The following is a 17,574-nucleotide window of genomic DNA, read 5'->3' on the forward strand; positions in this document are numbered from 1 at the left end:
TCTGAAGAATTGAGCTAGGTCCAAAGTCTGGTTTTTTACTCTCCATTTTTAGCACTGGATATTCAGATCAGGTTCTGGACAGCTGAAAGAGGTTGTTGGGTTTTTTTGTTTGTTTGTTTGTTTTTCAATTTTATTCTTATTTTAGCGTGGTGTATAACCTAACCATGCTTTGGGATGTTCCTTAGGCAGAGAGAAATAATCATAACCTGAAATTTTCCAGAACCTTTCTGGATAACCTGAATGGACAAGTCTCCCACATCATACCTGCCATCTAAAGGTCAATGCTGGGTAAGTCATGTGCAACACAAGTTTACCAGGTGAACTAGGACCCTGCGCTTTTCAAAATCCAAACAGCTTTGCTTGAAAATGATAGCTCTTGATTTTCAGAGAAACTGGAATACTGGAACAGCAAGGTGTTAAAGAAATGTGGAGATGTGGCACTGAGGGGGTCCTGGTTTAGTGGGCATGGTGGGGATGGATTGATGGTTAGACTAGATGATCCCAGTGGTCTTTTCTGACCTTAATGACTCCACAATTCTATGATTCTAGGAATTCAAAGCTAGTTCTCCATCAGATGGTCTGTGTTGCATCTGCTGTGCACCCACTGCAGCTAGGAGAGCAGAAAGCATCTTTTAATGCAAGCATGTGTGGCCCCCATCATAATCTAGGCTGCACAGGGTTGCATGAGAAGTATAAATGTGTGTGGATACCTTTAGGGCCTCACACAAGCTGTGTGTTCACAGCACAGTGCTGCTACACCTCTAAGAGCTCTGCACTGCAGTACAAACCAAACCTTAATATCTTTATGCCTGGAGTAGTCATCATAGCATTATTGCTCCCATGGCGTGTAAATAATAATCTTTTCTTCATCTTGTAGCTCTTATGTAATTTAGTAAATTAATCTTCAGGGCTGGAAATGTTTTTTATTGTCTATGTGTTCTTTGTGCCTTCCTCTCCCTGTCAGATCTCATTTTACAAACTCACTGGACAATTTTACTCCATTTTCTGATTGGGGAAACTGAGGCATTAATAAAACAATCGCTTTCTCATGTTAGTTATTGACAAAGAAACAAAGCAGATGTGCTTCCACTTAGCCCAATTTGCCTAATTAGTCCATATATTACAGTAATTCCTTCAAGAATGTAAGATGGAAGAAATAGCTTAAACAACCCATGAGAATGCAGTCACAAAGATAACAAAACAGAAAAAGTGATGATACGAAGATGTATGCCTCTCCACTTGAAGTTATTGCCAGGGCAGTTGCATTGACACTGCAGCAGTGTTTCACAGTGATTACAGAACAGAAGGTTGGAATTTTCTGTCTGACCCCACAAAGCACAACTAAATATGCAGTAACCCATCTATGACCTGCAGTCAGTAGTTTTAACGTGAACTTTCCCAAATGTACTAACGGATTCAGCCAGGACCAAAGGAATTGAAAGGAAGAAGGGGAAATAGAGCATAAATTTTGAGCTGAATGACATCGGCAGAGCTGAGAGAATTTGTGGGGAGGGAGGAGCGTGGAGCAGCGGTGCACAAAAGGACTCAGAAGGAGGTGGTTGTGGGGATCCAACACAGGCTGATGGATCTTTGCATGTGGGCTGGGGAGAGGCAGTGGCAGGTCAGCTGCCCCCACACTGCCTGCCACCCACTGCCTTAATCATCCTGCACCTTCCTGTTAATCATTCTGCACCTTTCCCATTATTCATGCTGCACCTTCCCTCACTGCCTCCCGGTGAGCAAGAATCCAAGAATGGGGCCATTGTTAACCCTTCTTTGTGGTAAAGGCAAAGAAATGTGGGAACTTACAGCACTGAGGCTTGAGCAGGAGCTGTTTCAGGGAAGAGTGAAGCCAGCATCGGATATTATTAGTTCTACAGTTACTGCATTACAGCCTCTAGGGATTTCTTTGCATTCCTGCAGTGTGCAGCGTCTGTTGCGGGCATTAGTAGGAATCATTCCTTTGCCTTCCCACAGCTGTGGATCAGGATTCAAAGCAATTTGTTTTCAGGTATTTCCTTGCACTGGGATGCAGCTGTGCTGGGGGTGAGAAGCTGTCACCAGCACGTTCATGGTGGTGGCTTGGACCATGAATCCTTCAATACTGTCTGTAAAGATACACCAGGGAGAAAGAATAGGGCAAATGCATGTGACAGCCCCTAAAAATTTCTTCCACTTCTTAAAATTATAGAATGGTTTAGATTGGAAGGGACCTTAAAGATCATCTAATTCCAACCCCCGCATCATGGGCGGAGTTGCCACCCACAGGATCAGGCTGCCCTGGCCTTGATCTGGTCCCTTGACAATTTTCAGCTTAGGGAATTCATTTATCTGGATGTGATTTATCTGTTCAGCAATCCATAATAAGGCTCTGCTACAAACCGTTATCTTCACTGTGGCTAGCAATTATTTATTTCCTGAGATAAGTGTGGAAGTGATCCATCATGGAGAGAACTGGTAGAAAACACCAAGTCCTCTTTGGTCTGTTCTGCTCAGTGGCACTTAAGTCACCTTCTTTGATCTGCTGGCCATGCAGTCGATACATTGGAGGGAAGGAAAGCCATCCAGAGGGACCTGGACAGGCTGGAGAAATGGGTCTATGTGAACCTAATGAGATTCAACAAGTCCAAGTACAAAGTGTTGCACTTGGGCCAGCATAATCCCACATATTTATACAGACTGGGGGAAGAACTCCTGGAAAGCAGCCCTGTGGAGAAGGACTTGGGGGTCCTGGTGGATGAGAAGCTGGACATGAGACAGCAGTGTGCACTTGTAGCCCGCAGGGCCAATTATATCCTGGGATACATTAAAAAGGGGTTGGCCAGCAGGAAGAGAGAGGTGATTGTCTCATATTCAGCTCTTGTGGAGCCCCATCTGGAGTACTGAGTCCAGGCATGGGCCCCATCTGGAGTACTGAGTCCAGGCATGGGCCCCCAGAACAACAAAGACACAGAACTCTTGCAAGAGGTCCACAGAAGGGTCACTAAGATGATCAGAGGGCTGGAGCATCTCTCCTATGATAAAAGGTTGAGGGAACTGCGCTTGTTTTGCTTGGAGAAGAGATGGCTCCAGGGAGACCTCATTGTGGCCTTTCAGTACTTGAAGGGAGCATATATACAGAACAGTGAACAACTGTTTACAAGGGTTGTTAGTGATAGGACAAGGGAAAATGGTTTTAAACTAAGACAGGAGATTCAGGTTGGATGTTAGGAGGAAGATTTTCACTCAGAGTGTGGTGATGCACTGGAACAGGTTGCCCAGAGAGACTGTGGATTCCCCATCCCTGGAGGCATTCAAGACAAGGCTGGATGTGGCTCTGGGCAGCCTGGTCTAGTTGAAACTAGATGATCTGTCCATGGCAGGGGGGTTGAAACTTGGTGATCTTTGAGGTCCTTTTAGACCCAGATCATTCTATGCTTCTATCTTTAATGCACCCCAGGATACCACTGGTCTTCTTGGCCATGAGACCACAGTGCTGGCTCATGGCCAACCTGATGTCCACCAAGACACCCTGGTCCTTCTTTGCAAAGCTCCTTTTCAGAACACTAGCCCCTAGCCTGTATGTATACATGTGGTTATTCCTCCCCAGGAACAGATCTCTGCACTAGCTCGTGTTGAGCCTTACAATGAACCTTTCTGCCTAACTCTCCAGCCAGTCCAGATCTTGCTGAAGGGCAGCATAGCCTTCTGCTGTTTCGTGCCATAAAAATCTTTTCCCCTTCTGCCCTAGTGAATAGCTGTTCCCTGTGTCCAAACTTCCACTTTGGAGTGGTCCCTGTCCCATGTTATTCCTGAAGCACAGCTGGGCATTGTTTGGGAAAAAAAGAGTGAACATATTCAAGCATTCTGGAGGGGCAGTGGGCAGTACAGGTGTCCAAGCACTGACTCTAGGTTCTCAGCATATGTGGTAGATGAAGTCAGAGAAGTTCAGCATATACGATGTGCAAGGTGTTCCTAAACCAGTGGGCACTGCTGGCGATGCACACACACCTACTCAAGTCCTGATGTAGGCATAGAAAATAAGAGTAAAGGAAAAAGTCAAAGGAAATGCATTTTCTACCTGATGTAACCTTGAACTAGAGAACTCTGCCCAAATGAGTCAGATCTGCAAAAGGCTGTGCTAGATGAGCAGCTGGTAGATCTGCTGAGCTGTGAAGGAGGCTAATGCACATTCTGACCCTGCTTGCCAGTGGATGGTGGTTGTTGACAGAGAAATTTGCCCAGAATCTCTTCAAGGCTTGAGCCTTGAAATCATGATGTCATTCATGTATGCATAAGTCATTATTCATTACTTGTTATTCAGTAATCATTATTCATCAAGCACTGCATGGTCTGATATTGTGTCCGGAGGTTAAATAGCACCACTAGGCTGAAAAGAAGAAATAAGAGGCCTTTGCCCTATTTTGGAGAAGAACTGAGAAATATATAAACAAAAGTTCATTGATTTTCACTTCATTTTTCCAGAAAAATTGCAGTTGAGGTCTTGTCTCTACTCTTTGCCTGAAGACCTCCACATATCAGCAATTATTTAGAAAGAAATATTGAGAAAAACGAAAAACACAGTTACTCACCTGAAGAACTTCTGGGGTGCTTGCACATCAGTGCTATCATCACAAAAACGTTGGTCTAGAAATGGAAGAGTTTCAGAAAAGGGTAGAAAGGTTCATTAGAGATCTGGAGCTGTTTCCCTGTGAGCAACAATTAGATGAAAAACTGAAATTTTTCCACCTGGAAAAAAGAGAAAACAAATTTTAGGGAGAGAATTTGCTTCAAAATCAGTTGTAATTCAGACTAAAATTAACCCTTCCTTACATGGTAGTCTTTTCCAGATCACAAGTCTGACATTCAGATATTTAAGTACACCCATGAGATCACAGAATCGCAGAATCGTAGGGGTTGGAAGAGACCTCTAGAGAACACCTAGTCCAATCTCCCTGCCAAAGTAGGCTCCCTAGACCAGGTTGCACAGGTAGGCATCCAGGCAGGTCTTGAATGAGGCTCTCCAGAGAAGGAGATTGCACCACCTCTCTGGGCAACTTGTGCCAGTGCTTCATTGCCCGTACTGTGAAGAAGTTCCCATGCACATTTCCACATGCCAAGCCATGTCTGTGTCTTTATTGGTGATCCCCAAACAGAAATGCCCAAAATTACTGTAAAACACTGCTGAAGCCCGGGATTGAACCAGGGACCTTTAGATCTTCAGTCTAACGCTCTCCCAACTGAGCTACTTCAGCCCTGCCCTAGCACAATTATTTGTAAAACCTGATAGAATCACAGAATTGTAGGGGTTGGAAGGGAGATCATCTAGTCCAACCCCCCTGCCAAAGCAGCTCCCTAGACTAGGTTGCTCAGGTAGGCACCCAGGTGGGTCTTGAACGTCTCCAGAGGAGACTCCACCACCTCTCTGGACAACCTGTTCCAGTACTCCATCACCCTTACTGTGAAGAAGTTTTCATGCATATTTGTGCGGAACTTCCTGTGCATCAGTTTGTGGCTATTTCCCCTCATCCTATCGCCACACATTTCTGAGAAGAGTCCAGCCTCGTCCTTTTGTCTCCCACTCCTTACATAGCATAGAAACATAATTAAATTTTGAAGCAATACCATTCAGGCTGGCTTTGCTGACATTTGACTCTTGTCCTGTTACTGGAAATGTTTGAGAAGGGCATAACTTCATCTTCCTTACACTCTCTCTTCAGTTACTTGTGTAAATTGATAAGATCCCCTGAGATCTTGTTTCCAAGTTAACTTCTCATCTCCAGGCACTTGATGCCCATGGTTAAACTACAAAGGGCTTCAGAAATCCAGCTGTCCCACAGTTCCTACTCCAGGTGTTTGCAGACATGCCCCACCTCAAGTCTTCAACCCTGTCTCATAGCATTCAGCCATGGCTTGGACATTCTTGGCACTCTTAACATCATCAGATGCCTATGAACATAAAATAGCACCTTGTAGGTCACATCTGCTTCAATTCTCTGACTCTGAAAGTGGCACAGGGGGAAGATCCACTGCATAAGCATGGGAGCATAACATGCACTCTATTCCCCTTAAGCCATATTGGAGAAGCTGGAAAGAATATATCCACCTTGTCTTTTAGCTCCTATTTAGGGATCTATAACCAGTGCTTAAAACTATGCTGAAACAACAGTTATCAGAGACCAATAGGAATGATAGCAATCAGGGGTCTATGAGAACGAAGAGGACAGGCTTTTTAGCTGGTCTAATAAGACAAGAAGAACGAAAAGTTTTCTAAAAGTTTTCAAACCAAAAGAGGGGAGATGAAGATTGGATATAAGGAACAACTGTTATAATAAGGGTAGTGAAGCACTGGAATATATTGCCCAGAGAGGTGACGGATGTCCCACTCCTGGAGACATTCAAGGTCAGGATGAATGGGGCTCTGAGTAACCTGATCTAGCTGTAGATGTCTCTGTTTATTGAGGGGAGTTGGACTAGATGACTTTTAAAGGCCCTTTCCAACTCAAACTAGTCTATGATTTGTTATTCTTATACACTGGTAACTTCAAACAGGTTTTCTCAGAGGCTGGGCTAAGGTGTCATTCCATAAAACCTACATCATCCATATCCTGCTGGGAAGGTATTCATTCCCCTGTGAATGGACGTCTGAAGTCACCTTCAGGTTTTCCTCTAGGAAAAGTAGATCTGCCAGAAGAGCATCTGCAGAAGCCTGTCTCACCTATGACTCAGCTCTGCCCTTTCATCTGTACTGTTGTTACTTCACCAGCTTTCTCTTTGCAAAGGAAACTGACTGCAGAAGCCCAAAAAATAAAAAAGAAAAAAGAATATATATTATATATATATATTTCTCACCAGCTTTCCTCAGACAGGAAGAGATGATCCAACATGGGAACTATGGTATTTGGCAACCTACTCTGCATTGCTGGAAATACTCAGGCATCAGCTGGTTACAAAATTCCTTCTGAAAGATAAGCTGTGCTAGCAAATGCTAGCAGTGCTGGAGGAAATGAGGAAGTGAAGCACCTGATAAAGTACAAGCCTTGAAGTAAGTGCTATATTGCAGTTAAATTAGAAATTTCTTGCTGTGAAGTTGACTCATTCAAGATGGTGAAACATCACAACTGAAAGTCTATGAGAAGTGATCAGAAAGCAGAGAAGTACTGCCAGTTTATCATGTCAGACTAGGAAGACTTGGAAGCTCCAACTTCCCCTCACTGAAGAGAAAGAAATTCAACTTGATCCTACAGTTTTTCAGACATAAGAGCTCTGTAGGGAGCTCTTCTAAGGAAAGTGAGTGAAGTGCAAGAATATTAAGTCACACTGACTGTTCTAACTGCATTGTGGGCAGGTCAAAATCTCTTTTAGCAGACACTGCTTTTTGAGCCAGAGCTATGGACACCTCTCTCTGCCACAAACAAGTCCAGCTCACTGCTGCACTACAAGATTTGAGAAAACTGCTTTACATCTTATCTACTCTCTTGAAAAAAAGACAGACACTATGATCTCCTGATGGAAAAATACCCTCTCCATGCGTCATATTTTCCTCTGAATTAGGTTGTCTTCCTCTTTTTCTCTGCCTCTACTTCGCCTGTCTATGCCAGAAAGTTTCTGATTGGTAGACTACTACAATTTTGAATTTAATTTGGCACTCTACATAGGCCACTTGAGTCTCCCTTGCATCAGATTCATAGAGTGTGAGCTCCTCCGGACTATACAAGAGGTTCTCCTCTTACGGGTCTTCATTCTTACTGCAAAAATCCCATTTCATTCTCATAGAATCATAGATTTATAAAGGTCAGAAAAGTCTTCTAAGATCATCTTGTTCAACTGTAGACCCATCCCCACTGCACCCAATAAACCATGTCTCTCACTGCTATGTCTCCATGTCACTTTAACATCCTCAGAGAGAGTGAGTTCACCACCTCTCTGGGCAGCCTGTTCTTCACCACTCTCTCTAAGAATAAATTTTTAGGGAAGTAGGAAGGATATTATCGGATGTAGATAGAAGTAATAAGGGTTTGATTGCTCATTGTCTCTTTTGATGTAACAACTAGGATTTATCATTTAAAATTATCAAATACCAAACTCTAAACAAAGAAAAAGGAAGAACTGCTTCAGATATGTTCAACCCATTGCTGTAGGACCTTGTGGCTAGCCAAAGCATACAAGAAATAATGAAGTGATGAGCTAAATTAATGGAAGGAAAAAAAATCCATAAAGAGTAAGTAGATATGAAACTACATACTTTGGCTCATCTGGTGCCTGAGCCATAAATCTCTTGAGACTGGGAGAGTATCTGATGATATAACACTGAATTCTCTATTATTGCACTCTCCTGTAGACATTAATTCATGGAAAGTGTTTGAGATTGGGTTTTGAGTTAGATGTTCTTCCATATAACTTCTCTGGCACCTTCCTATCCTCATGCCTGAGCTTTCTAAGACATCTAGATAGCATCAGCCTGTTAAATCATGTTCTCATGAAGGGCAGAATGGAGACGCGTTGGAGGTGTTAATTTAAGCTATCAGACAACTGTTGGATCTACCACTCCCACATGGGTGTTTGAGGCTTCAGCCATGTCAAACAGTTGACAGGAGATCCCTCTGTTCCCACTTTCCCTCCTTCTATTCTTCCAGTCTTCTTATCACTCAAGGCTGATCTGCCTGTGCTTTTTAAAATATCCATCTGGCATCCACCAGATGCAGCTTTCAAAAGTTACCACTTCACATCTATGGAGAAAGAAGCCTTTGAATGCTTTTCTCTAGATATGATGTGCCTGACCATAAGGAGAGGTTGGGAACTGGCCTTTGTGAGTCAACATGAGTTCATCACCCCTTGCTGAGTGTATCGTTTGTTAATGGGGGTCAATGCGTCAAGCAGATTGAGATACAGAGAACTGACCTTTCCTACACAGCTCAACACATAAGATTTGTCATAAATCTTCATTTTTACTGCAGATTTCCTGGCACCAAACTATACCACTGATCAGATTTTGCCCTATTTCTCCATTCCTACCAGTTATTTGCACCAGCGGAAGAACAGACAATAGCAGGATCAAGATGCTATATCTTTTCACATACTGACTAGGCTCTGATGTGTCAAATAAAGCACATGTTCCCCCTTGGGTTTCTTGATTTTTTTTCCTGTCTCATTTCACCAAGTGGGTTTCTGGTTTACTTGAAAAGCATTTTCAGTGATTATCTCTATTTTGCTGTCGCTATTTTCTCTTCTTTCTTTTTTCTTTTTTTCAGACTTTTCTGAAAATGATCTCATTAAGAACACCAAACTCCTGTTTCTGAAAATGGTTCCTTGAGGTTTGCAAAGGTCTCCCAGCAGGAGAGCTGGTTGCCTCCATTTTCCCTGCAGTTTTGCAAACCCCCCAAGTGAGCCCATTAGCAAAAATGGACTGCCCTTAAAAAATCTGCAAAAATGCAACAGCAGCAGCAACAGCTCCAAAATGTAAGGCTTCAGCAGGCAACAAACTATATCTGCAAACCTCTTCTCTGATGGCAGTTTAATTTTAGGGAAAGGATGAGCTAATGACACAAAGGCGACTGCGGGTGCTTGCTACTTCCTGCAATAGCTGTGAGGGGACATACTAAAGGGTTAGAATATGGTGCCCGAGATAACTCAGCCATTGTTCTTGAGAGATAAATACATCTTTGAAAAACAGAATTAATGAAGCTTAGCTGCCTAACTATGCCTGTCACATAGCCTTTTTCTTCTCTCCCTCCATCAGTCTGATGTCTAAAAAATGCTGAGTTCATTAACCTACCCTTTGGGAGGATTACAGTACTAGGGCTTATTTAAAATTTTGATTTTAGTTTTAGCTCTTAAAAATACAGGCTATGCACAGTGGCACTGGTGTCCTTACATGCAATATCCCCATGTTTGAAGCATATGCTTTGAATGGAAAGATGCAGGGCACAGTCCTGTTACTGACTAAGCAGAATGATCTGATTCTGTGTGAAAATTTGTAATCTTCCCTGTTATAAAGTATCCAGATAGAATAATAGAATCAAAGATTCGTAGAATGGTTTAGGTTGGAAGGAAACTTAAAGATCATCTAATTCCAACCCCTCTGCCTTGGACAAGGTTGCCACCCACCAGATCAGGTTGCCCAGGGCCTCATCCAACTTGGCCTTGAACAGGGACAGGGACAGGGCAATCTGAATCTTTGGGCAATCTGAAATATATCCACTGGCAGAGAGGCACAGTGATAAAAAGCACCAGATCTGGTATTTAAGTTCTCACTTGGTTTGAATCACTCTTTTCCTGAGAAAATTTAGTCTTAATATTGGCTCTAGTGACTCTGTTATACACAGAGAGACATCCAAAAGGTCTTGGACGCATTTTGTGTTATATACAAAGAGACATCCAAGAAGTCTTGGATGCATTTTGCTTAGACTAATTGTCCAGTTTTGTAAAAATAATCATCTATGTTCACCAAATCCTTATTTCTGATCAGGCAGAAGATATCGAGGGCAGAAGTTGTTGAGATTTGAACCAGGTGAGCTTTATTGGAATGCAAAAAAGAGAGGGCAACGACCATCCCCTGGTTGTGTCCTGTATAGGTCTAGGCTGATGAGGCAATGAGGAACACCTGAGAGTTTTGTTTTGGAGCTGAGCACTGCGAGAAAAAATTCTCTGTGAGTTCAGCCTAAGTTTATTTTGTGCCAATTACTGGGTATTGCAGTTCTGCAATTGTGCTCAGTGTACTAGTCCTGTTGCTTTCCACAGGCATAATAACATTTGCAGATCCCTCTCTGCCTCCACAAACTCACAACGCTCTATGCTTTCCTCAGATCTTTCTTTCAAGATGGATCGCCCACTGCCACTTCAATCCATCAAAACTTCATTTTCAGAAGGATAAACCTGATGCATTTGAGAATCACTCTTTTTTAATAAGCGTTAATAGAAAAGAACAATAAAGTGGATACTGAGGAAAAAAGAAAAACAACACCAAGAAATCCCTTGTAAAAATAACAGGTGCATTAAATTGTGTGGGAGTATGTAGGTGCGTATGTAAGACAATAATAAACAGACTAGGTGACATGCTACTTCATAAGAAATCCACTTTTTCTTGCCAAACAGCTATGATGGGATTCCCTGAGAGGTTTCCCAAGAAGTCATAAAATTAGTAGTAAACAACACTTGAGGTTTGGAAAATATTGTCTGACTTTGCCTAGCATCCCAGCCCCTTTCTGAAGTTTTCTGTCTTGCAAAGTCTTGGGAGGAAAACTGGGGAACAAAGAAGGGGAAATAAGAAGAGTATAAGCAGAATCCATGGTAATTGAGTTCGTGCTGAAAACTTAAGAATGATTGCTTGGACAGTAATGCTATATTGATATATAAATGGGTTTGTTACTTAACTCTGATGATTCATGCTGTCAAGTACAGGGATGAGGGAGCTGCCAAATTTGATGCCAGGAAGGAATTTTCTTCCCTATATCAGATTGGCAGGGGATTTACGAAGATCAGGCTGCCTGTGCCCCCAGCCAACCTGGCCATAATCAACACTCCAGGGATGGAACATCCACAACTTCTTTGGTCAATAAAAGGGGTCAGCTGTAGTTATGACAATCATGTAGACAGGCAGGGGGTATATTTCAGAGTAGAGCAGCACTACCATACCTTACTTCATGGTACCAAGCGTGCTCCCAGAATCAGTGCACAAGGCTTTTGCCTTTTTCCCCATGACGCCAGTAAGTCCATGTGCAAAGGGTTGAGTTTGGTGGAACAGATGAACAGATGAAGACTAGGTCTGTGGTTCTTTTCATATTTTTCATATTTTTCACATTGCCTCTTTCATACACATTCCTAAATAGAGTCTAATTGAAGCTAAATGAGACCTAGCTGTTGGCTGTTTGGAGTTGGTGATTTTTATTGATGTTTTTTTCACCCTGTTTTTAGAAAGTGCTCAAAGAATGTTTTCCAGCTGCCAGAAAGGAAAGGGCCAGAAAGAAAAAGAACAAAGGAAAGCAGAGGAGATATTTAATTGCGATAATTTTAGCTGTTCTAAATGGCACAAGCAGCGTGCACAAGTATTTAAGAGAGAGGAGATGAGAAAGGGAGAGGGAAGAAGTTCCATGTTGCTCAATGAGTCCCCAAATTAAGGGCAGGGAAGTGCCCTGTCAGAGACCAAGGAGGATCCTACCTGGTAGCTCTTAGGTGATTGACTTTAGAGCCTCCATGGTCTCTATACTCTATCTCTATCTCTATGCTATGCCATAGAACAGACTCATCCAAGCTTTTCATGATCAGAAATCAGAAATCATCTGTTTATGGGTCTGACCAAAGGAAATAGGTATCCTTGAGGTGGATGAAATGAAGTTGATGTGTCATATCCCTTCTTGATCTGAATCTTGGTGTCCTAGATGAGCACTCCTCAAGTGTGGGGAGAAGACTTGGTTGCTCCCTTTGGGATACCTATGCTTTGGGTGTGATTGATTAAACAGAAAACAATACAGACAGATGGTATGAGCTTTCCTGTGAGGTATGGGAAATACAGTCTTGGGTTTACATCCTGAAATTTGAGGCTTCCTGAAATGGCTCAACTTCAGTCTGGCTTGATGGAAGTTTGGTGAGTTAACTGAAATGGAAAACATCTTCCAGAAGATGCTGGGCTTAGCAATACGGAGGTTGGAGATCTCTGAATGTGAATAAATCACAATTTATGCCCCAGTTAAAAGACATTTTGAACTTGATTTTCCATAGCTTCCAGAAGGTTGCCCTACACCTAGACTATTCTGTACAATCAAGGGCACCTTGTTAACAATGTGAGGGATAAAGATTCTTTTAAAACTCCTTGTCTCCAGAACTAGGGCATTGGGTGGAGGATCATAGCATCACAGAATCATAAAATGTCTTAGGTTGAAGGGGACCATTAAGATCATGAAGTTCCAACTCCCCTGCAGCAGGCAGAATTGCCAGCCACCAGATCAAGCTGACCAAAGCCCCATCCAAGCTGGCCTTGAACATCTCCAGAGATGGGGCACACACAACATCTCTGGGCAAACTGTTTCAGCGCCTCATCACTCTCTGAGTAAAAAATTTCCTCACAATATCTAACCTGATTTTTCCCTCTTTTCATTTAAACCCATCTCTGCTTATTGCTGTCAAATCGTGTCAAAAGTTGGTTTCTCTCCTGATTATTAGCTTCCTTCAAGTATTGGAAGGCCACAGTGATTTCTCTCCAGAGCCTTCTCTTCTCCAAGTTTAAGAAGTCTAACTATCTTAACCTTTCTTCCTAGGGGAGGTGTTCCAGTTCTCTGATTACCTTTATGCCCCTCCTCTAGACCCACTCCAATAGTTCTGGATCTTTCATGCACTGAAAGGCCCAGATCTGGACAGAGTACTCCAGATGGGGTCTCACAAGGACAGAGCACAGGGGGAAAATCCCCTCCTTCTCCCTGCTGCCATCCCTCTTTCAATGAAGCTTTGGATACAGTTGGCTGCAAGTGCACACTGATGGCTCATGTCTAAGATTTTGTCCACCAGAACTCCCAAATCCTTCTCAGAACTTCTTTCAATAAGTTCTTCCAGTCTGGGATTGCCTTGATAAAGGTGCAACACCTTGCACTTGGCCTTGTTGAACTTCATTAGGTTCACATAGGCCTACTTTTCAAGGCTGTCTGTGTCCATCTGAATAGCATCCTTCTCTTCTATTGTGTCAAGAATAGGATGGTGCTTTTTGTATGATTGCCGACAGACACACAGGGATATCTTTGCCCTCATAAGGCATCATGTAACAGACAACAAGTGTCATTCATATCACATGCAAACACTGGGGAGGGGATTGGTTGAGGTTTTGGAGAGCAAGCAGTGCACAGGAAGGAAGGGAATGCATCTGCTCATTGTAGGGACAAAAAAATCCAAATCTGAAGGTTTCCAAATCACCTAGATCCCTGCAGAAAGTCTTGCTGCCTTAGAGCAAAGTGATGCCATGGCGTCTTGCCTCCCCCCAACCCTCCCCCTGCTGCCTCCCATGAGGACCTTCCCCCGTCTCCCTGATACAGAACCTGGATAGAAGGAAAAAAAGGCAGTAACTCACTCCACGTCAGGCACAACAATGCATGGGGAGCCATACCCACAGACATCCACATTTCAGCAATGCTCCAGAGGTGCCACCCTGGCCCACTTTCTCCCCCTGTCTTCCTTCCCTGCTTGCGGGGGGGGGGGGGGGGGGGCAGGGGAAGAACAGATCCCATCTGTCTTACATCCGTGCTGTTCATCCCCTTTGTCTGCCTCTCCGCCTGCTCCCACTCCTCCCCCACACTCCCACCCACTCCCATGTCTCATCCACGGACCACTCAGGATGCCTCAGGCAGCCACAGGGATGGATACTAACCTCTGCCAGGCTGCTCTTTAAGGAACCCATTAATATGGAGCTGCTGCCTTTCCCTCCCCTTCCTTCCCGCAGCCAAGCTCAGCTGCTGAATGAGCCTACAGAAAAAAGGGGGAGCGAGGTGAGAAATCCAGGCCACTGCATCCTCCTCCACAGTGTGTGGGTCGGGTTTTTTGAGAGAAGGTCAGCAATAAGACTGTCAAACGTGTCAAGCAAGGCGAAATGGTGACAATCAGCTGAGGAGCAGTGACACGGTGTGATGGACACCTCTGCATCTCCCCCCAGATCTTTCCCTCTCTCTGTTGCAACATTCCGTGGAGGGCTGAATGCTATTGTGCTGGGAATGAGTTGCCATTCCGGCCTCAGCATCTGCCAGTTTTCACGCAGGAGCCCTGAATGGTAGTAGCCCCTTTTCCCAACCCCATAGCCCTACAGCTGAACTGCCTCTCTGTAAGTCATGGCTGAGGAATGAGGAATTCCCACCCTCCCTACCTCAAAAATCAACCTTCAGTACTTAGGGATCTTTCCTTAAAGTCGAACGTAAGTAAATCAGGCTAGTGTTTTGTTTTGTTTTGTTTTTCCTTAACATTTATTCTTTATTTTTTTTCCTTCTATTTTGTTTTGTTTTGATTTGATTTGATTTGTTTTGCTTTTGTAGTCAATTGGATATTGAATAGAATGATGAGGGCAAATATCTAGTGCATTCCTCCTCAGCATAAGTTGAAATGAGGAGACAATAGCAAAGAAATTGAGTTAGGATCACCTCTGTCCCACACATATGCTTCCTACTCCTCTGATCTTAAAGAGTACTCCATTCCAAGATTGTGGTAGAGTCCCTGGAGGTTTTTAAGAAATGTGTACATATGGCACAAAGGGTCATGGTTTAGTGTGCATGGTGGGGATTGGTTGATGGTTGGACTAGATGACCTTGAAGGTCCTTTCCAACCTTAATGATTCTATGATGCTGCAATTCCCTGTCACTATCATTTTCATGTGGTCTTGGAGCACAGAAAACTTCATTCTGTCCGTGCTACCCCTACCCCTTTGAATTTCCAGGTCTTGATCTCTTAATATGATCTACATATTTACCTTCAGTTAATGCTACCTTCATTTAAATGCTCCCAAATGCTCACCTATCTCAGTGAGGCAATGTGAAATTACCATGTTGCTTAGTTCCCATGCAGCTGGTGATTTCCATCCTGAGACCACCAAGGAGTTGTATCCACTGAGGGGTAGTGGTCGGAGATTTTTTCACCAAAAAGAGGGGAGATTTAGATTAGATGTCAGGAAAATATTTTTTACTCAGAGGTGAAGCACTGGAACAGGCTGCCCAGAGAAGCTGTGGATGCTCTATCCCTAAAGGTGCTCAAGGCCAGATTGGTTGGGGCTTAGGGCAACCTCAGCTGGTGGCAGGTGTCCTTGTCTGTGGAAAAGAGTGGGAACTGGAGGATTTTTAAAGTTTCTTCCTCTCCAAACTATTATGTGATTCTTTGAGTCTATGATCTGGCACTGTGCCAGCATTTTGGGAGAATAAAAAGCTTCAAGAGAGAGCCTTACCCAGCAGCTTGCTCCCCAGCTACTGCTAGTCCTGATCTAACACTTCTTTTAGTGATGTTTGGGGCCTCATATATTTGAAAATGAGTACAGTCTGCTCCTCACTGTTCACATTTCCTCTTCTTCCCCTGAGCCTCCCTGCTGCCCTTAATGATCCATCTCTTCTTTGCAGGGATTTAAAGACAGGAAATGGAAAAATTGGTTGAATTTGTCTGGAGTGAGGATGTACTCAATGGGGCTCTGTTCCCATCAGAAGAGACCTAACATTACCTTTTCTTTTCTAAGTGACACAGGCTTCCCAATACCACACAAAGCAGCTGCCCTGTTGTTATCCTGAGCCAAGGGGACACAACTCATGCACTGACTCAAACTGTGACTCCCTGTGCCTTGGAGAGATTAGCAACTGAAAGCAAGGTAGCTGAAGGGAAAGCCTTTTGTTAACCATGATGTCTGGGGGAGCAGAAAATAAGAGAAGTAGCCTAGAAGAAGAAAAGCAAATGGAAAAAGATAAAAAATGGACAAATCAAGAAATCACTGAGAGATACAATTGCTGAAAACAAGTGATCCAGCTGATGACCTCATGGTGACGATGGCTGTGAGAGCTGCTGGCTTTGAACCAGCTTACGTCAGTATACAGAGCACTGGAGTTTGGGTTTGATTGGAAACAGCAGCCTTATGTCCTGCTGCACCCATGTCCACAAAATGGATTAAAATAATGCATTTATCTTTCTTTTAGTTTAAAAATGTGTCCTAGCACTGAGGATATCTGTGTAGATACCTTAGTAGAGTTTTGAACCTGTCCAGGGCGCTGTCTGAAAACACCTATGTGGTGAAGTGATATACTGGCTGGGGTAAAGCAGATTTGAAAATGTTTTGAGATTTCAATCTGAATGAAGGCAAACAAAGCATTTAGGAAAGATTATATGTGTTTGAAGAGAAAACCTGCCTATTCTGTGAGTCAACAGAAGATTCATGATTCAGTAAGATAAGAGAAGACCCATGTTTTAGATAGATAGATATTTCTGGAAGGAGATTCTGCTTCATGGACCCCTGTTATTAAACTAGAGTGCTCTAGCCCAGATTAGAGACATCAGACAGAGGGAAGTTAATAAAGGATTTGAAAAGGAGGGCAGCATACCAGTATCTAAAGGATCATGTTTTTTGTTGTCATCTTGGATGATTCCTGCAACTGAATGTCCAGTAGCTCTGTGTCTTCCCCAGATCTGTACCTGTGATGAGAAAAAAGGATTCTAGTAGATTCTTTGTAGGACTAATTGATAACCACATCAAGGAAATAACTTGTTACAGACACCCAGAAGGACCCAGTGGCTGAGTGTTGGGATCATGTGGAGGAGAGAAGACAGCAGCAAATGAGATCAGTCTTGTCTCAAAAATCTTCCTTATCTCATAGCTGCAAGTTAGTGGCTGGTAAGTCTTGAACCTGCCACCAAGACAGGAATGTTAACAAAGAGCCAAGGTTGCAGTAGAGGATGGGACTGGTTCCCTGGACCTGTCATGGTCCACTCCCAATACACTACATGATGTTATGATGTGGAATATCAATAATGTAAGAAAAACCATAAAACCATGACAGGACCTTAGTGAGTTACATTGTCCTAGCAGATGGTGGGAAGCACAGCTCTCCCAGGCTCTTGGAATGCTGTACTGGGAGGAAAACCAGGGCTGTGCTCTTC

General features: G+C 43.4%; 1 non-coding gene across 1 annotated transcript; it reads right to left on the reverse strand.

Moving 5' to 3' along the window:
* Nucleotides 1-5,161: 5,161 nt before the first annotated feature.
* On the reverse strand, nt 5,162-5,234 carry TRNAF-GAA (transfer RNA phenylalanine (anticodon GAA)). Its single transcript has one exon. It is a non-coding gene; the product is annotated as a tRNA-Phe (tRNA).
* Nucleotides 5,235-17,574: the final 12,340 nt, after the last annotated feature.

Source organism: Cyrtonyx montezumae, unplaced genomic scaffold (genome assembly GCF_038088225.1).
Source record: "Cyrtonyx montezumae isolate F1298 unplaced genomic scaffold, pur_monq_1.0 scaffold_8, whole genome shotgun sequence".
NCBI classification, from domain to species: Eukaryota; Metazoa; Chordata; class Aves; order Galliformes; family Odontophoridae; genus Cyrtonyx; species Cyrtonyx montezumae.